Consider the following 21,566-nt stretch of genomic DNA (forward strand, 5'->3'; position numbering starts at 1 on the left):
CTATTCCTACATTTGAAGCATCTGTCTGCACAATGAAAGCTTGGTGGTAATCAGGAGTTCTGAGTACTGGGGCTTGGCAAAGAGCCTTTTTCAGGTTTTCAAAAGCCTGATTGCACTCCTCGTTCCATCTAACCTTCTTAGAGAATTTTGGAGAGGAGATGACATTCAGAGGAGAAGCTATGGTCCCATAGTTCTCAATGAAATTCCTGTAATACCCAGTGAGACCTAAGAAGGCTCTCACCTGGGTCTGAGTAGTAGGTGTTGTCCAATTTTGCACAGCTTCAATCTTACTGAGCAAAGGCCTTATTTCTCCACCTCCTACCTCATGTCCAAGATAGACTACCTTACTCTGTCCAATATGGCATTTACTTGCCTTTATGGTCAGATTTGCTCGTCCAAGAGCCTGCAAAACATCTCGTAGGTGGTTTACATGCTTTTCCCAGGAATTGCTGAACACTGCTATGTCATCCAAGTATGCCATGCAGAAGTCCTCCATCCCAGTAAGAACCTGGTTTACCATCCGTTGAAATGTTGCAGGTGCATTTTTCAATCCGAAAGGCATTACCTTAAAATGGTATAAGCCAACTGGGGTAGAAAATGCAGTTTTCTCCTTGGCATGGTCTGTCAGGGCTATTTGCAAATAGTCTGACGTCAAGTCAAATGTGCTGAGGAACTTGGCTGAACCAAGTCTATCCACCAACTCATCTGTTCTTGGCAAAGGGTGGGCATCAGTCTTGGTGACTGCATTAAGAGCTCTATAATCCATGCAGAATCTAAGTTCTTTAGATCCTGCCTTTGGTACTAACACAACTGGGGTAGACCATGGATTAGTAGAGGGATCTATTACCCCGAGATCAAGCATCTTGCTGACCTCACCTTTGATGTGGGTTCGTACATTTTCTGACATTCTGTATCCTCTGCTTTTGACTGGCAGACAGTCACCAGTGAGTATGTCATGCTGGCCCCAAGGGGTCAAGCCTGGTGAAAGTGAGAACAGAGAGGCAAACTGATTCAACGTAGATTTGAACTCTTCTTGTTGCTCAGGTGTCAGATTTGAAGAGAGATTTACTCCTTCAATTTTTTCGTCTAAAGGTAAGCCTCTGAGTAGATCAGGAAGAGCTTCACTCTCTTCTTCTTCCTCTGATGATGCTAGAAGCAACGCTCCTACATCAGGTCTCGAGACATACGCTTTGAGTCTGTTGGTGTGGAAGACTGTCGGAGCCTCCTTGGGATTGCCCAAGTCCACCAGATAGTTGACCTCTCCGAGTTTACCCACAACTCTGAAGGGTCCCATCCATTTGTCCTGCAAGGCCCTCTGCCTTGTTGGGATCATAACGAGAACTAGCTGGTCTTGAGTGAACTCAACCATGTTAGCCTTTTGATCATGCCAGTGCTTGACCAATGCTTGTCCAGCTTTCAAGTTATCACTTGCTTCCGTCATCATGTGCGACATTCTCCTCCGGAGACCTCTCACATAGTCTCCTGGCTTGGGGGAAGGAGCACTCTCCAACCCCTCCTTAATGAGTCCAATGGACCTCTGACGGGATGACCATAGAGGAGCTCAAAGGGAGAATAACCTACTCCCTCCTGGGGGTCTTCTCTATAAGCAAAGAGAAGGCATGGCAGTAGAAGGTCCCACTTCCGTTTAAGGGGTTCTTCTAAAGCACCTATCATGCTCTTCATGGTTCAGTTGAACCTTTCTACCAACCCATTGGTTTGTGGGTGATAAGCTGTTGAGAACTTGTAAGTAACTCCACAGTATTTCCACATGGCTTTCATGTAGTGGGACATAAAGTTTGACCCCCTGTCAGAGATTACTTCCTTAGGAAACCCGACCCTGGTAAAAATACCAAAGAGGGCCTTAGCCACAGCCGGAGCCATAACAGTCCTCATAGGAATTGCCTCAGGATACCTAGTAGCATGGTCTACTACAACAAGTATAAACCTGTTGCCTGAGGAGGTTGGAGGATCAAGGGGACCAACAATGTCAATCCCTACTCTCTCAAACGGGACTCCCACAACTGGGAGAGGCACTAAAGGTGCCACATTCTTGGAGCCAACTTTACCAGAGGTCTGGCAGGTGTGGCAGCTCCTGCAGTGTTTTTCTACTTCGGCCCCCATCTTTGGCCAATAAAAGTAGAGAGAGAACCTTTCCTTGGTCTTCTTGAAACTCAAGTGACCAGCCAAAGGAATCTTGTGGACTAACTGCAAGAACTGTTGTCTGTTCTCTTGGGGTACTACAAGTCCTTTGTAGTCTCCAGGTGCAGACTCGGTCGGTTCACTGTAGAAGAGGCCATCTTCCCTGTGCAACCTGTATTTCCCAGGCTCTTGCCCTTCAGCCTGAGCTTCTGCCTGGTGGCGGAGACCTTCCAGAGTTGGACATTCTCTCTGTCCCTTACTGAAGTCCGCCCTGTTGGGTCCACCTTCTGCCAGTAAAGACTGCAGCTCAGGATGGTCAACAGGATCCAGATCTCCAATGAGTTCCTGGCCTTCCATTAGCTCTTCCTCAGAGTCTAATTCTACCACACAGGGTTGTACCTCCCTCTCAGCCTCCGCTGGAGGTGGAGTTACGGGTGTAACTTTGGACAACCTCAGGGAAGTCCGTGTTGGCTGCACTGAAATGCTGGCTGCTGGTTTCGGTATAGAAGTTTTTGGTTTCCCTTTCGCTTCTGATTTCTTTGAGACAGCAGCTGACAATTCCAGTGGAGCATGAGTGATATCTTTCTTCATCATCTCCTGGGGAGTACCTCTCATGGTTCTCTCCCTTGCAGGTCTGGTTAGCTCCTGTAACTGTTTACTAGTAGGTCTGGGGGTATGAGACACAACTCCGAGAGTTTTTAAATCGTTACCCAACAGAACTCGTCCTGGTACCTCACTCTGTATGCTGACAGGTATCTTCACAGTCATATCATTACACTGGATGAGAACTGGTAATTGGGGAAGCATCTGCACAGGCCCTCCAGCTAACTTGGTGAGGCGTTTGGGTGCCTTAGCAACATCCTCAGCCTGAAAAAAAGATTTATCCACCACAGTTATGCTGGCCCCAGTGTCCCTAATGGCAGGAGCCTCCTGACCATTCACCTGGACACTGTCCTTATAATACTCTTTAGTATAATCAGGGATAGAATTATAGACATCTAAATTCTGTTGTTCCCATAAACCCAGAGACACTAAAGAAACACTGGCTGAGACTCCAGTGGGTTCATCAGCCAGCAGTAGAAAGTTTCCACTTGCCATTTGGACTTCCTCCTCTGGAGCAAAGGCTAAGGAGACAAGCTGGACCCCTGAAGGTTTACCCTTGCATCTGGGATCTCCTTTCACATGGTCAGTCGAGCCACAAACAAAGCATTTACCGAAGGTTTTCTGCAATGGTGGCTTGTTCTGGCCTCCCTCTGGTTTGGCACCAGAAGATACACTATTCTGCTGCGGTTTTCCTTGTAGCTTACCCTTATGGTTTTGTCTGGGGCCCTCTTTGGAATGTGAGTTATTAGAATTCTCTTTTGAGTCTTTTTTAGGCTGTTTCCCCTCATCCTTTTTCTGAGTTGCACCAGAATCCTTATGAGTAGCCTTGTTGGCAACCCACAAGTCAGCAGCCTTAGCTAGCTTCCTGGAATCCAATTCCTTCGAATCAGCCAAGTGCTGTCTGAGCTCAGGAGAACAGGCATCATAAATAGACTCCAACATAAAAAGATTCTTCATACCCTCATAAGTGTTCTCTTTGTAACCCTTAATCCATCCCTCTATGTTTTTCAACCCTTCACTCACCCAAGTAGCCCAAGGGGTACCATCATGCTTTTTGAGGGTTCTAAACCTCTTAAGATACTGGGAAGGGGTCTTCCCCAATCTAGCTATCAAAGCTAGTTTCACACTTTCGTAATCCTTCTTATCTACCTCCCCCAACTCCATTACCACATCAGTCGCAACAGGGGGAAGCCTAGAGAACAACCAGGGAAGTAACTCATTCCCTGTGATGTCCTGGAGCCCATGATTATATTCAAACATGTTCAACCAATCCAACACATCCAATCTCGGTTCATACATACCCACTAATTCCTTAGGCAGCCGGGGTCTTTTGGGACAGGAACTTCTACAGGAACCAGAGGAGAGAGAAGCATTTTCCACAGACAACTTTTTCATTTCCAACTCATGATTAAGTTCTATTTCTCTGAGTCTTAACTCAGCTTGCTTCTGCTCAGCTTGGGCATTCATCCGTCTGAACTCTAGCTCTTGGTTTCTTTCAGATTGGGCTAAAAAATGTTTGTACTCTAATTCGAGCTTCATTTTTTTAAGTTCAAAATAAGCGGGGTTACATGTGGGACGCGGTATGGGCCCCGTAGGTACATTAGGTAAGGCAGACAGAGGTTCAGAGTGGCTAACTTCATTAGGTTCACTTTCCTCTTCTGACTCATTATCAAGACTTTGATTCAGATCAATACCATCACGGTTTTCTACATTTGCTGGAGAAGTTGGTTCCTCTGAACCAGTACCCAGACTTTGGTTTTCCAGCAATCTCGCTATAAGTTCTACTTTCTTGCCTCTTACAGAAAGATTCTTTTGTCTACAGAGAGCTCTCAAATTCTCCGTATTTTCGCCTGACAAGGACTCTTGGCTGTAAACTTCCATAGTAGACATGTTTTTGAAAGTTGCTTTTTAGTGCTAAGCTTTGTGGTTAGTTATCCTAAAGTGTTGAAAAAGCACTCTAAACTGTATACTCGATACAAATCCCACCGCTGTACACCAGTGTTAGGCAGAAACCTGTGCAGTTCCCTCTGGGACCACTGCAAAAGATTTAAGACTACAGGTGTTTGGCAGTAAACCCACTTGGTAGCAGTCTGTACCACACAGATTCACTTGGTAGCTGTGGCTGAGCAGTCAGACCTCTCTCAAGAAAAGTTAGGCAGTATGTGGAGTATACAAAATAGGGCAATTTACACAGTAGAACAAGAAGACACGGAACAGAGCTTGGGTGTAAAGATATATGATTATTTATTTTAAAAACACATCTATGAAAAACACACTGGCACTAATACGGCAAACAACTTCAATTACAATTACTATATCAATCCCCTAACAATATTTCGACAAGTCTAGGTTCAACGGCACCACTTATTTGCAGACAGAGGTGAATGCTTTAACCTAGATGGCACTCTAATATTTGTTAGAACGGGAGAGAAAAGGCAGGGTATGAAACCAACTCGGTACCAACACTTTTACGAAGCAAATGCAGGGCAAGTAAGGCAGGGTCTACTGTAGATCACAAAGTTCAGACGCCAGGCCCACTCGGAGAGAGGCAAGGCGATATGTCCCAAAAAGTATCACAGTGGAAATGCACTTCGAGTCTTTGTAGCAAATTGTCACAGAAAGGTTGGACCAGTTTAGAACAAAAAGTTAAGAAGGTCTGGAGGCGACCCAATGGAAAGGTAAGGATTCAAGACACCTCACGCTAACCGTCACAAGGGAAGCCAGGCGGACACAGTACCTTGTAAGTGAAGAGACAGCTCTGGCGGGGGCAGTTGTTCCTGGTGGTGGATGCAAGTCGGGGCTTTGCCAAGAGATGAGATGGTCTCGTCGTCGAAGGAAAGTTGAAGATCGTTACACCACCAGGGAAGAGACCAGCCGCGGAGTGCTCCGTCACAAGGCACCACCTTTGGGTCATGGTACTGGGTAGTGGCTATCCGGTTGCCGGGGTGCTCAGCACGGGCAATTCAACCACTACACCCTGGAAGCGAAGAAAAGGCAAAGGGACTGGTTGTTCCCACCAGTCAGGGGAAGAAGAGTCTCCAGCAGGGAGATCTCATCTGTCGTTGGGAAGTGGTGAGTCGGTTCAGCAGGGCTCCACCGGAGGTGTCATCTTTGCAGGTCGGCTCAGCTTTACCCTCGTTGGATTCTCATGTCCTGTGGTGACTTCTCAAGATCCAGTCCCAAAAGCCCTGCTTTTATGCAGAAAACCCCCATTCATTCAGCCTAGCTGTCAATCAAAACACGCTAAGTGGTGAGCGTGGTGGCTCACCACTTGGGCCAATCACACCAGAGTGTGACTCGAGTTGGCAAGGCAACTCAGTCCAGGGTGCCTAAACCCCCTCCTACACCCCCTGTGGTACCCAGACAGAATGGCACCACTTTGGAGGGCTTCTGTGCAGAAGCCTGCCAAAAGTGGAACAAAGGGCTCAACCTTTGGTTCGGAGTTACAGAGGCGAACACATACGCCATTTTAAAAACCCAATTCTGGCAGAAAATACCAACCGGTAGGTTTATTTAAGATAAATAAACCGGCGGTATGTTAGAGACTAACGTGAAAAGGTATTAGCCTCCAACAATGGGAAGAATCCCATAGGAATATATTCGGGGTCGAATATAAAAAGTAGTTTCCACTGCCACCAGCCAAAACACGACGAGGAGGGACGGGACAGTGCCCCCTCGTACAACAGACCCAGGGGTAATCGAATTACCCCTACCAGTACGTCCACAATAGGATGGTTTGTACCGGTTCTGTTAGTGAATTTAGGTCTAGTAGAGCCAATGGTGACTTTACATGCCCTGGGAGACAGTAGTCAGTCCCAGGGTATGGAGTCTATGGTGGGGGTCACCTAGGACACCCCAGTGTTACGGCACGGAGGGTGCTGTGTAACACACATAGCAAAACACATGAGGCCCTATGGAGTAAAAGACCCCATAGCCCATCGAACACATTGACATTCAACGAAATCTACCACAAATCATGTCCAAGAGTGGGAGAAAAGAGTCTCACTCTTGGCAGAATGGAAAAAACAAACTCCAGAAATCCAGCAAAGCTGCTGGGGGACTCACTAGGTTAGGAAATTCAGCCTAAACAGAGAATTCTCCCTAACAATGAAGAGGATGATGAGAATGAGGTAGTGGAAGTCCCTACTACTGCCAACCAATGTGAGTCTTGGGTGTGGAGGCTGGTTACCACTGTTGAAAGGGTACCCGAGGCACGCACAGACAAGGTGCGCTGCACTGAGTGCAACATTGTGCTTAGTCGTGGCAAACCATGTCTGTACAGCTACGGGACCACTTCCATGAGGTGACAACTAAGGACATTCCACAGGACAGCAGTTCAGAGGGTCGTCCCCTTCGATCAAAGTAGTAGTCTGAGTTCCCCTACAACATCCTCTGTATCTGCTCCTCCCACCACAAGAGACACTCCTGTGGGGCAGCGCATCCCTGAACCAGCCTCGCAGGCCATACACGATGCTGTAGGCCCTTACTTTTTGAGGGTCACAGTATTGTGTATGTACTGTGATGCGGTACTCTGCAGGGGGGAGACACTTCGGAGTGCTTTCGAGGCTATGGTCTGGGAGCATGAGAAAGTCTACAACCTACCTAAGTGAGGCCCACCCAACATATTTATCTCTCCACCTGCCCTTTCTTATGCCTGTGGTTAGTGCTCATTCCTTACCCCTTCCCTTCCTTTCCTTATGTGTCTCGTTAAAAAACACCCAAAAAATACAATATAACAAAAAACAAAAAAGGTTCTTTTCAGAGCCACCTTTCACAGTTAAAAAATAGAAGTTCCAATGAAATGCTACAGGTCCCTGTGCATTTTTAGAAGTCAGCGGACATTAAAATGTTGGGAGTATTGCACTCTTCTCCGGGTGTCAGGAAGGGCCTGAGGGTAGAGGCGTGCCCACTAAGCTAAAGCGAGAAAGACACACAAGAAGCTGGACTACAAGGAGTCCTGTAGACAAGAAAGGATAGGCAACAGAGGCTGTGAACAAAAAGGGGCAGGGAATACAAAGATACAAACACACTGGGTTCCCTCTTGGGGTGTACGCAGAATGGGGAAAGAGTGTTCCACAGACCTTTGGAAACTCCAGCCTTCTGCACATATTGTTATTACAGGAGCCCACTCTGAATGCTCATGGCTGGGAGCAACAGCAGTGGGTGTCTTTTCCTGAACCCTAAGGCACAAACAAGGTAACAGTACTCACATGACTGAAGCCGGTACAGGCCCAGCAGGAACCGAACAATGACTGCTTCCCGAAACAGGAACCAGTACACTGTAAACAATGGCATGAAGTACAACACTGAAAAACGACAAGGGAAGTGGCAGAGATTGCCTGCTGGAATCCAACAGTCAAACACTGTACATAGGATTTACATAAAACACAAGTGAAGACAAGAACATAAATATCCAGGGAAAAGGAAGTCAAAGAGAGCAAGGTTCAGAACAGAGAACCGGAAGAAAGGAAGGGCAGAAACCTAGTATCTAAATGCAGGGAATGGCGACCAGAAACTGTACACGCGAATCAAGAACAGTAGCTCAGGGCTGGAAAGACAAGAGAAAGCTAGCAGAGGGAAATTAAGGAAACAGTATAACTGAGATGGAAAACCAAAGGGGCGGACTGAAGACTCAAGGAAGACAAGGACAGGAATCATGAAGAGAGGGCTGCAGGCAAGGAAGAGAGCAAGCGAGCAGTAGCCAGGAAACAGAGGGCTTTAAATAAGAAAGGGAGCAAGGGAACCGTAGTCAGGAAACAGAGGGCTGCAAACAAGGAAGAGAGCAAGGGGACTGTAGCCAGGGTACAAAGGGCTGCAAACAAGGAAGCAGGACTGCAGTAAGACACAGAGGTGCAGGCAAAAGGCAGGGGAGAGAGGGCTGAGAAGCAGGGCAGCAAGGCAGGAAGCACAGGGCTCTGGACCAAGAGCAGGAACTGGAAGTCACAGGACACAGCAAATATCCAAGGAACAGGGCAACAAAGGGCTGGTAGAAAACTCAATGCAAGAGGCCTGTGCTCCTGCAGGCAGATGCTTAAATACTGAGCTTCCCTGTGCTGAAGTAGGGTAATTAGCAGCACCTGGAGCAGAACACCTGAATGTAATTGGCCTCTGCCCTCTCTAGTCCTGGGAAAGCGAAAGCTGCACTGTTCTCTAAGGCTTCTGGGGATTGTAGTGCTAGAACTGCTCTATAGGAATAGCCAGGAAATGGGAACCGCCACAAGGTGCATTATGGGACATGTAGTTTGGAAAAGTTTGGAAAAGTAAATACAAAAGTTCCAAAGCCTTGTAAATGGAAAGTAAAGACAATAATATGAATAGGTATAGCAATGTGTTTCAAAGCGCTTCAAGGCAAGGGAGTGTTAGGGAGAATTCTCTGTTTAGGCTGAATTTCCTAACCTAGTGAGTCCCCAAGCAGCTTTGCTGGATTTCTGGAGTTTGTTTTTTTTCATCCTGCCAGGAGTGAGACTCTTTTCTCCCACTCTTGGACATGAATGTGGTTGATTCCTTTGAATGTCAATGTGTTCTATGGGCTATGGGGTCTTTTACTCCATAGGGCCTTATGTGTTTTACCTTGTGTGTTACACCGCACCCTCCGTGCCGTGACACTGGGGTGTCCTAGAGGATCCCCACCATAGACTCCATACCCTGGGACTGACTACTGTCTCCCAGGGCATGTAAAGTCACCATTGGCTTTACTAGACCTAAAGTTACTAACAGAACTAGTACAAACCATCCTATTGTTGACGTACTAGTAGGGGTAATTCGATTACCCCTGGGTCTGTTGTTCGAGGGGGCACTGTCCCGTCCCCCCTCGTCGAGTTTTGGCTGGTGGCAGTGGAAACTACTTGTTATATTCGACCCCGAATATATTTCTATGGGATTCTTCCCATTGTTGGAGGCTAATACTTTTTCACGTTAGTCTCTAACATACCGCCGGTTTATTTATCTTAAATAAATCCACCGGGTGGTATTTTCTGCCAGAACTCGGTTTTTAAAATGGCGTCTGTGTTCACCTCTGTAACTCCGAACCAAAGGTTGAGCCCTTTGTTCCACTTTTGGCAGGCTTCTACACAGAAGCCCTCCAGGGTGGTGCCATTCTATCTGTGTACCACAGGGGGTGTGGGAGGGGGTTTAGGCACCCTGGACTGAGTTGCCTTGCCAACTCAAGTCGCAGTCTTGTGTGATTGGCCCAAGTGATGAGCGGCCCCGCTCACCACTTAGTGTGTTTGATTGACAGCTAGGCTGAATGAATGGGTGTTTTCTGCATAAAAGCAGGGCTTTTGGGACTGGATCTTCAGAAGTCGCCACAGGACCTAGGAATCCAACGAGGGTAAAGCTGAGCCGACCTGCAACGACGACACCTCCGGTGGAGCCCTGCTGAACCGACTCACCACTTCCCAACGACAGAGGAGATCTCCCTGCTGGAGAGTCTTCTTCCCTTGACTGGTGGGAACAACCGGTCCCTTGCTTTTTCTTCGCTTCCAGGACGTAGTGGTCGAATTGCCCGTGCTGAGCACCCCGGCAACCGGATAGCCACTAACCTGTACCGCGACCTAAAGGTGGTGCCTTATGACGGAGCACTCCGTGGCTGGTCTCTTCCCTGGTGGTGCAACGATCTTCAACGTTTCCTCGACGACGAGATCCTCTCATCTTCTGGCAAAGCCCCGACTTGCATCCACCACCAGGAACAACTGCCCCCGCCGGAGCTGTCTCTTCACTTTCAAGGTACTGTGTCCGCCTGGCTTCCCTTGTGCCGGTTAGCGTGAGGTGTCTTAAATCCTTACCTTTCCATTGGGTCGCCTCCAGACCTTCTTAACTTTTTGTTCTAAAATGGTCCAACCTTTCTGTGACAATTTGCTACAACGACTCGAAGTGCATTTCCACTGTGATACTTTTTGGGACATACCGCCTTGCCTCTCTCCGAGTGGGCCTGGCCTCTGAACTTTGTGATTTACAGTAGACCCTGCCTTACTTGCCTTGCATTTGTTTCGTAAAAGTGTTAGTACTGAGTTGGTTTCATACCCTGCCTTTTCTCTCCCCTTCTAACGAATATTAGAGTGCCATCTAGGTTAAAGCATTCACCTCTGTCTGCAAATAAGTGGTGCCGTTGAACCTAGACTTGTCGAAATATTGTTAGGGGATTGATATACTTATAGTAATTGTGATTGAAGTTGTTTGCCGTATTAGTGCCAGTGTGTTTTTCATAGATGAGTTTTTAAATAAATAATTATATATCTTTACACCCAAGCTCTGATCAGTGTCTGCTTGTTCTACTGTGTAAATTGCCCTATCCTGTATACTCCACATACGGCCTAACTCATCTTGAGAGAAGTCTGACTGCTCAGCCACAGCTACCAGGTAAATCTGGGTGGTACAGACTGCTACCAATTGGGTTTACTGCTAACTCCTGTAGACTTCAACTTTTTGCAGTGGTCCCAGAGGGAACTGCACAGGTTTCTGCCTAACAGGGAGGGAACAAGGGAAAATACAACCACATTCTTACATGCCATGAACAGTAAGGATGTGAAATTAACTATCGTACTCGGCCTGACGACATTTCAGATAGTGCAAGAGCTAAGACATAGATAAGGAAGGGTGGGGGAGAGTGGGAAGGAAATGGAAACAGACAGGCGACTACAGTACTAGGCCTGACAACATTTCTGTTGGAGCCGAGAAAAACAAAAGGTGAGTGAGAGGGGTGCAGAAAGGGAGGGGAGGAACAAAACAAGTGACTATTATACTAGGCCTGATGACATTTCAGATAGTGCTGGAGGGGTTGTGGGGAGGAAAAAAAACAGTAATGGGAGGGTGGAGGAAACAGACGAGGTTGTTATCATATTAGGTCCAGGGACAATTCTGATAGAGTAAGTGCATAGAAGAAAGTAAGGGGAGGAGATAGGAAAAGGGAGAAGGGAAATGAGGACAGAACAGAGAGTAAGCAGTCAAAAAGAGTGGAGAAGCAAGAGTGGAGAGCGAATACAATTGCAGAAGTCAGTAGTAACACATAATGTTGCAAGCCAGGATACAAGATGAAGATGGGAATAGCATGATTCAGGGCCACCATGAGTACAAGATGCAAAGGAAGTCCAGCATGAGAGTTGAGAAAGAGTGACGCACCGTGAATGAATGAAGTCCATAAAAGTCAAATCCAGCATTGGCCACAAGACGGTTATGGTGAAGGAAGGCACCAGGTGGGCGGGGCTTGCTAAGTGGTGAAAAAGAGCAGCAGGCAGGAAGGCACCAGGTAGGCGGGGCTTAGGACAGGTGACCTAGATCCACTTACACCTGCTCCCCATCTGCAAAGGAAAAGAAGCTGGAGGGCTCCTTAAGTAGGGAAACAGAGCGGCAAGCAGGAAGGCGCCAGGTGGGCATGGCTTGCTAAGTGGTGAAAAAGAGCGGGAAGCAGGAAGGCACCAGGTGGGCGGGGCTTGCTAAGTGGTGAAAAAGAGCGGGAAGCAGGAAGGCACCAGGTGGGCGGGGCTTGCTAAGTGGTGAAAAAGAGCGGCAGGCAGGAAGGCACTAGGTGGCCGGGGCTTAGGCCAGGTGACCTAGATCCACTTGCACCTGCTCCCCATCTGCAAAGGAAAAGAGGCTGGAGGGCTCCTTAGGTAGGGAAACAGAGTGGCAAGCAGGAAGGCGCCAGGTGGGCATGGCTTGCTAAGTGGTGAAAAAGAGCGGGAAGCAGGAAGGCACCAGGTGGGCGGGGCTTGCTAAGTGGTGAAAAAGAGCAGCAAGCAGGAAGGCACCAGATGGGCGGGGCTTGCTAAGTGGTGAAAAAGAGAGGCAGGCATGAAGGCACCAGGTGGGCGGGGCTTAGGCCAGGTGACCTAGATCCACTTGCACCTGCTCCCCATCTGCAAAGGAAAAGAGGCTGGAGGGCTCCTTAGTTAGGGAAACAGAGTGGCAAGCAGGAAGGCACCAGGTTGGCGTGGCTTGCTAAGTGGTGAAAAAGAGCGGGAAGCAGGAAGGCACCAGGTGGGTGGGGCTTGCTAAGTGGTGAAAAAGAGCGGCAGGCAGGAAGGAAGGCACCAGGTGGGCGGGCTTAGGCCAGGTGAGCTAGATCCACTTGCACCTCCTCCCCATCTGCAAAGGAAAAGAGGCTGGAGGGCTCCTTAAGTAGGGAAACAGAGCGGCAAGCAGGAAGGTACCAGGTGGGCGTGGCTTGCTAAGTGGTGCAAAAGAGCGGGAAGCAGGAAGGCACCAGGTGGGCGGGGCTTGCTAAGTGGTGAAAAAGAGCGGCAGGCAGGAAGGCACTAGGTGGGCGGGGCTTAGGCCAGGTGACCTAGATCCACTTGCACCTGCTCCCCATCTGCAAAGGAAAAGAGGCTGGAGGGCTCCTTAGGTAGGGAAACAGAGTGGCAAGCAGGAAGGCACCAGATGGGCATGGCTTGCTAAGTGGTGAAAAAGAGCAGGAAGCAGGAAGGCACCAGGTGGGCGGGGCTTGCTAAGTGTGAAAAAGAGCAGCAAGCAGGAAGGCACCAGATGGGCGGGGCTTGCTAAGTGGTGAAAAAGAGAGGCAGGCATGAAGGCACCAGGTGGGCGGGGCTTAGGCCAGGTGACCTAGATCCACTTGCACCTGCTCCCCATCTGCAAAGGAAAAGAGGCTGGAGGGCTCCTTAGTTAGGGAAACAGAGTGGCAAGCAGGAAGGCACCAGGTGGGCATGGCTTGCTAAGTGGTGAAAAAGAGAGGGAAGCAGGAAGGCACCAGGTGGGTGGGGCTTGCTAAGTGGTGAAAAAGAGCGGCAGGCAGGAAGGAAGGCACCAGGTGGGCGGGCTTAGGCCAGGTGAGCTAGATCCACTTGCACCTCCTCCCCATCTGCAAAGCAAAAGAGGCTGGAGGGCTCCTTAAGTAGTGAAACAGAGTGGCAAGCAGGAAGGCACCAGGTGGACGTGGCTTGCTAAGTGGTGAAAAAGAGCGGCAGGCAGGAAGGCACCAGGTGGGCGGGGGTGCTAAGTGGTGAAAAAGAGCATCAGGCAGGAAGGCACCAGGTGGGCGGGGCTTAGGCCAGGTGACCTAGATCCACTTGCACCCGCTCCCCATCTACAAATGAAAAGAGGCTGGAGGGCTCCTTAGGTAGGGAAACAGAGCGGCAAGCAGGAAGGCACCAGGTGGGCGGGGCTTGCTAAGTGGTGGAAAAGAGCGGCAAGCAGGAAGGCACCAGGTGGGCGGGGGTGCTAAGTGGTGAAAAAGAGCAGCAGGCAGGAAGGCACCAGGTGGGCGGGGCTTAGGCCAGGTGACCTAGATTCACTTGCACCTGCTCCCCATCTGCAAAGGAAAGGAAGCTGGAGGGCTCCTTAAGTAGGGAAACAGAGTGGCAAGCAGGAAGGCACCAGGTTGGCGGGGCTTGCTAAGTGGTGAAAAAGAGCAGCAGGCAGGAAGGCACCAGATGGGCGGGGTTTAGGCCAGGTGACCTAGATCCACTTGCACCTGCTCCCCATCTTCAAAGGAAAAGAAGCTAGAGGGCTCCTTATGTAGGGAAACAGAGTGGCAAGCAGGAAAGCACCAGGTGGGCGTGGCTTGCTAAGTGCTGAAAAAGAGCGGGAAGCAGGAAGGCACCAGATGGGCGGGGCTTGCTAAGTGGTGAAAAAGAGCGGCAGGCAGGAAGGCACTAGGTGGGCGGGGCTTAGGCCAGGTGACCTAGATCCACTTGCACCTGCTCCCCATCTGCAAAGAAAAAGAGGCTGGAGGGCTCCTTAGGTAGGGAAACAGAGTGGCAAGCAGGAAGGCACCAGGTGGGCATGGCTTGCTAAGTGGTGAAAAAGAGCGGGAAGCAGGAAGGCACCAGGTGGGCGGGGCTTGCTAAGTGGTGAAAAAGAGCAGCAAGCAGGAAGGCACCAGATGGGCGGGGCTTGCTAAGTGGTGAAAAAGAGAGGCAGGCATGAAGGCACCAGGTGGGCGGGGCTTAGGCAAGGTGACCTAGATCCACTTGCACCTGCTCCCCTTCTGCAAAGGAAAAGAGGCTGGAGGGCTCCTTAGTTAGGGAAACAGAGTGGCAAGCAGGAAGGCACCAGGTGGGAGTGGCTTGCTAAGTGGTGAAAAAGAGCGGGAAGCAGGAAGGCACCAGGTGGGTGGGGCTTGCTAAGTGGTGAAAAAGAGCGGCAGGCAGGAAGGAAGGCACCAGGTGGGCGGGCTTAGGCCAGGTGAGCTAGATCCACTTGCACCTCCTCCCCATCTGCAAAGGAAAAGAGGCTGGAGGGCTCCTTAAGTAGTGAAACAGAGCGGCAAGCAGGAAGGCACCAGGTGGGCGTGGCTTGCTAAGTGGTGAAAAAGAGCGGCAAGCAGGAAGGCACCAGGTGGGCGGGGGTGCTAAGTGGTGAAAAAGAGCATCAGGCAGGAAGGCACCAGGTGGGCGGGGCTTAGGCCAGGTGACCTAGATCCACTTGCACCCGCTCCCCATCTGCAAAGGAAAAGAGGCTGGAGGGCTCCTTAGGTAGGGAAACAGAGCGGCAAGCAGGAAGGCACCAGGTGGGCGTGGCTTGCTAAGTGCTGAAAAAGAGCGGGAAGCAGGAAGGCACCAAGTGGGCGTGGCTTGCTAAGTGGTGAAAAAGAGCGGCAGGCAGGAAGGAAGGCACCAGGTGGGCGGGCTTAGGCCAGGTGAGCTAGATCCACTTGCACCTGCTCCCCATCTGCAAAGGAAAAGAAGCTGGAGGGCTCCTTAAGTAGGGAAACAGAGCGGCAAGCAGGAAGGCACCAGGTGGGCGTGGCTTGCTAAGTGGTGAAAAAGAGCAGGAAGCAGGAAGGCACCAGGTGGGCAGGCTTGCTAAGTGGTGAAAAAGAGCGGCAAGCAGGAAGGCACCAGTTCGGCGGGGCTTGCTAAGTGGTGAAAAAGAGCGGCAGGCAGAAAGGCACCAGGTGGGCGGGGCTTAGGCCAGTTGACCTAGATCCACTTGCACCTGCTCCCCATCTGCAAAGGAAAAGAGGCTGGAGGGCTCCTTTGGTAGGGAAACAGAGTGGCAAGCAGGAAGGCACCAGGTGGGCGTGGCTTGCTAAGTGGTGAAAAAGAGTGGGAAGCAAGAAGGCACCACGTGGGCGTGGCTTGCTAAGTGGTGAAAAAGAGCGGCAAGCAGGAAGGCACCAGTTGGGCAGGGCTTGCTAAGTGGTGAAAAAGAGCGTCAGGCAGGAAGGAAGGCACCAGGTGGGCGGGGCTTAGGCCAGGTGACCTAGATCCACTTGCACCTGCTCACCATCTGCAAAGGAAAAGAAGCTAGAGAGCTCCTTAAGTAGGGAAACAGAGTGGCAAGCAGGAAGGCACCAGGTGGGCGTGGCTTGCTAAGTGCTGAAAAAGAGCGGGAAGCAGGAAGGCACCAAGTGGGCATGGCTTGCTAAGTGGTGAAAAAGAGCGGCAGGCAGGAAGGCACCAGTTGGGCGGAGCTTGCTAAGTGGTGAAAAAGAGCAGCAGGCAGGAAGGCACCAGGTGGGCAGAGTTTAGGACAGGTGACCTAGATCCACCAGCACCTGCCCCCATCTGCCCATTGTTCAGGGAGTATTACGGAAACAATTGAGTCCCAAATAGCCCACGATGTGTGCCAATTGGTGCGCCAGTGGCACAATCGTGACACTGGGAGGAAGCGGTGGCTCTGAAAAGAGCATTTCTGTGGTGTTTTTTTGTGTTTTGAAAACTTCAAGTGGTCAACACCTACTGGAAAAGGATTGCTATACTTCCAAAAGGGTTGCAGTGCATTTTGTATATTTTGCAGAAAAATCTGATTGCCAGCATCAGTAAGATGGACTCCATTTCTGAGAAAAAATGTTGTGCTACGAAACATAATATTTTCATTGTGAAAAGAGGACATGCCAACATCTCTCAAAAAAGCGCAAACAGCCTTGTTGACATTGCGCCTCGCTTTCTCCATTTGTGGACCAAATGAAGAAGAACGCACCCACATTTGACTCTGCGCAATATGAGAAAAAATTACTCAGGAGTTTGGAAACATGTCCATGAATTTCCCAAGTCCTTCTTTCATTGCAAACTGCAAGGAGATACCAGAGACATACCCTAAACTGTTCCCTCTAAACTGTTCCCTCTACAATGAATAATAATAATAATGTCTGGATGACGGTGTATCATTAAAGTGGAGCAAAGAGGAACCAAATCCAGCCACTTCATTCCGCGCACTACCTGCCAGTGCACATGCACATGAGGGAATGCAAGATGTGCAGCCACACCACAGAGCTCAGCATGCACCTCCAACCAATTTATCCACGAGTCGCCCAAAATCCAGACACTATGCTTTCTGAAAGACACAGCCATAGAAATCTGCTCTCCTCTCAGGAAACAGACTTTCTGTCCTTACACATCACACCCAGTAAACCAATCCCTTGGCCTGCACAGTCTCATTTGCATGCCTGCCAGCCTAAAAATCCCTGTATGTAATACGCATGATCCACGGACTACCGCGGTGTCTGCAGACAAATTGTGAAATCTGTGAGAGCGGGGAAAGAAAATGTAAGCAGTGTACTCCATTTCCTCTTTGATGGTGGCTCTGAAAATAACCTTTTTTGTTTTTTTAAAGGTGGTTCTAAGGAAACACCTTTCATTTTATTTGTTCACTAGTTTTCCTCCAGATGACTTCACATTATCCTCTATAAAGCATTCCTATATTTTCAAATAACATGGCATTTCCAAATATGGATAAAGAAATGCCATCTGCTTTGAAATAATGACCATTGACAGAATCAATATTGTCATTATTACAAGACACCTCCCAGCTCTAAACAAGAAAACAGACATGCCTTTTTTAACCAAATACTTTGCACCATGTTGCTGGAGACAGAAAATATTACAATTGTCCAATACTACCCTAGTTAACATTTCAGAAAAAATAACATTGGCACTTGGAAGAACCACCATCACTGCCTGCACCAATTTTTCAAGTGCACTCAACAAACTAGAAGCACTGATGTATCCCAAATGAACAGCACCCCAATGCAGTACCACTACATCTGGACTGTTCCACATTTAGAAACTCTTACAAACTCCAACCACTGCCTGCATATTGGATCCTGGCACAGTGGACCACAAAACCTCCACTCCTTCAAAACCAAAACTGGCAGCCATATCTTTAGACATAGCATACCTCACTAAAACATTTACAAACAAATCTCCAACTACCAACACCCTCATTTTCTTCAACCCTGCCATCTTCACTACACACAGTCTCTCTTCCTACAAAGAACAACTCCAACACCTGATTGGCTAATCCCCACAGTCCCCTTTCCATGCCAGGCATGCTGAGAAGCCCCATATGTGGCACGCCCTGTCTGAGAACTACTGCGGTGTCTGCGGACCCAGCAGCACAGGGGCAGCCCTTTTTCCCTTTCCACATCACTGTCTGCACCACTCTCTCATTGGCTACACATAAGCAGTCACACAAGTATCCACCAATCACATCCAAGAACTCTACATCTATCTCTGTCATCACAATTCAGCACTTTAGACGAACTGTTCATCACTCTGAGTACAAGTCTCCCGTGATTGCAAAGCACCTACAGCTAAAACTACTGTAAAACTGTCCAAGATTTCTCCTTCCAGATTCATCAACATCTACATACATCAATACAAACTACAGGTATCAATATTTTGTTTACAGTACATTTGCAACTCTTCTATAAATGCATATGAACAGGGTACCTGCCATTGACCCTGCATGATCTGCAAAAAAGCATACTGTAATTTCTCCCATCTCCTATAATCAAGTTGACTCACAAATCTGTCTGCTTTCCACATATTACTCATTGCAATGTCCAAACTATTTTTCTCTTATTTCCTTCATTTTTTACAACCACTTACACCTTAGCACACCATTATGAAATTCCTAGAATGCAAACAAAACAGGAGTGCCTGACACTTGCCATTCTTGCAAAACCAAACAAATACAAGTGCAAATTCAAAACAGTGCTAATAGAAATGTGGATAAAAAAGTAAAAGAACTGAAAGGTTTCCAGCACTCATGTAGCAAGCATCTATACACAAAAAATTAATGGAATTCCGCACACAAAAACTTTCCCTTTTTCAATCTGTACATCTTTACAAGCTTTTTTCTCACCCTACTACAACTTCCACTAATCCATTACCAAACTAAACAGTGCAACAGGAACACACACTTTCAAAAGTGCACCTCATAGGACACACCTATAAATACTCCACTAACCCCCTTAGCAATGATGCTGATGCTCCAAAATCCCCATTCATATACAAAGCTATGCAATTTAACACATACAGGACCTCTTTCTAGAAAGAAATCTTTCTGCAAATGTAACAAATCTATTCTTCAAGTGAATATACTGTGCCATTAACACACATATGTACTGACTTCCTTCTTTCACAATTGTAGTGAAGACCACACTCCTGAAATCCAGTAGCGTCTGAAGTACACAACAGAACCCAGAAGAAACCTACTCTTTGCATCCAACAAAGTAAGTGTAATACTCTCATAGTGTTCTAACTGTTACTCAAACACTAGTATTCTAGTAGTGTAGAACAAACAATTGTAATAACCCTACAGCATTAGATTCAGTATTACTGATTGCACATCAGTAGGTGCACACTTTCTATTGTCATCTGAACACCAGTATAGTAACACACAAATATGAGAATAGCCTTCCGAACCTAAAGTAACAACCCATTCCATAATCACACACATCTACATGCATGCCAACCATCATACTCAGACACTCATGCACAACGCACACATGCATTGCACAACGTCCCAACCCACACTTTCTTTTTTTCTCCAAAATACACCAAAGAATGCCTGCCAAAAAGCAACTCGGTAGAAAGCAACGCAGAAATAGAGCAAATCAAAATAAAAGTGTACAAAATAATCATCCACCTCTAGCAGAATATATACAAAAAGTTCAAACAAAACAGCTAATACAGTCACCAAGCGAAATTAAAGCAGCTTGCAATAAAGAAACTTTGACTCCTCTTTCAAAATCTAAAACTAAACAGAATGGTATTAAAAAGACTGCAGCTAAAACTAGTGCTAACACTGCACCTATAAATCTTGATGTAGCCACAAGTAAGCATACCAAAAAAAGTTTTACAAAAAATGTTCCACCACAGAGTCCTTCAGAACCTTGTAAAAACAGGGGGGGGAATCATGCTCAACCCTTAAAACCTACCACAGAAAACTAATCTTGCAAGCTCTCATAGACAGTGTAAGGCTTCTCAAAAGGACATTATTTATATTAGTTTTAAACAGAATGAAACCACTAACAAAACTGATTACTAAACTACAAGGACTTCTCAACAAATTGAATATCCACAAAGATAGCTTTGCAAAAATCTGTGCAGGTGAGTGGAGTCACAGTACCAGCACAGAACCATATTTCAATGAAGAAGCATACAAACAAAAGCAAACAAACCCAAATGTAATACATAGCGGTGGACGAGGGTATGCAAAGGTTAATAATACCATCATCGAACAAGAAATGCTCCTCACAGAAATATCCTCAGCAAACCTAGCATCAGCTCTCCATTTCACTGAACCAATACGTCCAGTTTACAAATGGCCGTGCACATCAATGTGTAATGTACGCAAAACATATTTCACATCTTTATGCCATTTCCTCAATCAGTATGTGAAAGAAAAAGACAAATTAAAAATAAAACTATTACAAACTATGGACTCCTGTCCAGTGCGCAAATACACAGGACTACAAGGACAGTCATTAGCCTGCATTTCTGGACCTACTTGCAAAAGCAGCTTCCACTATATCAAAATGATAGGAACACAGAATTCAACTGTAAGAAATCTTGTTCATAAACTGTACTATGCCAAAAGTCTTGCTTTAGCACTGGCCAATTTAAATAACATCCAGAGAAAATATTTTGGAAGTGAAACTCACTTACAAAATTCAATATCTTAAGAACAGAGTAGCAACAACTTAACAGATGGCAACCTTCTACTACACACATACAAAAAAGAAAGAAAGCAGAAAACAAATGTGAAATTACCAACCCCTCAATACTTTACAGATACTGCACTGCAAAACTTTACAACAACCAAATACCTTCATGTCCTATCACTAATAACTTGGAAATATTCCCACTACCAAAACTACTGCAACAACTTAACTTGTATGAGAACATTATAATTCAAACAGTGCACCTATTTCAAGCAATAATACGCCTTCAACCAAAAACAGCAAAACTACCTCCCTCTGAATTACTGAAAGGCATTTGTGGCAAAATAGTTTATTTGCCATTAGATCTCAAAGAAAATGTACACACTCTGGGAGTGCAACGTCCAATAGAACAATCTCTGATTATCCGAGTAAATGGCGTACCTACAAAAGACAAATGAAATTGACAGAAACTAGTGGATTTGCATAAAGTTACAGAAGCCCTGCAATATCTAAAGGACAACAATGAATACTACAAAGAAATAAACATTGAAGAAAACCTGGGGGAAACCCTGAAATAATTCAAGACTTGTCAGGAACTGGCCAAATTCAACTTCTAGATCCTACTACAGAATCCAATATTTTAGACCATTATACAATTCACCCATTGGACTCTAAAGACACAATAGATGATGCACTGGAAAATTACCAAATGCGGCAAGCCAGAGGATCTCCAATCAGCGTATGGGACAACAGTGTAGAAGTACGAGCCTTTCCTCTACTCTTTCTTACTGAAAAGGAGGAAGGTATGATGAAAGACCCACACAAATAACAGCATCAGAATACCGCTCTTTACAAATGTATTCTGAAGGCCAGACCCCAGATTCAGACAAAACACGGAATACATATTCTACCTTCTCTTTGAAAGTGAACTAGCAACTCTATGCTATGGAGTTGCACACACATTGAAATCAGT

The sequence above is a fragment of the Ambystoma mexicanum genome, chromosome 10, assembly GCF_040938575.1.
Source record: "Ambystoma mexicanum isolate Mex_15411 chromosome 10, UKY_AmexF1_1, whole genome shotgun sequence".
NCBI lineage: Eukaryota > Metazoa > Chordata > Amphibia > Caudata > Ambystomatidae > Ambystoma > Ambystoma mexicanum.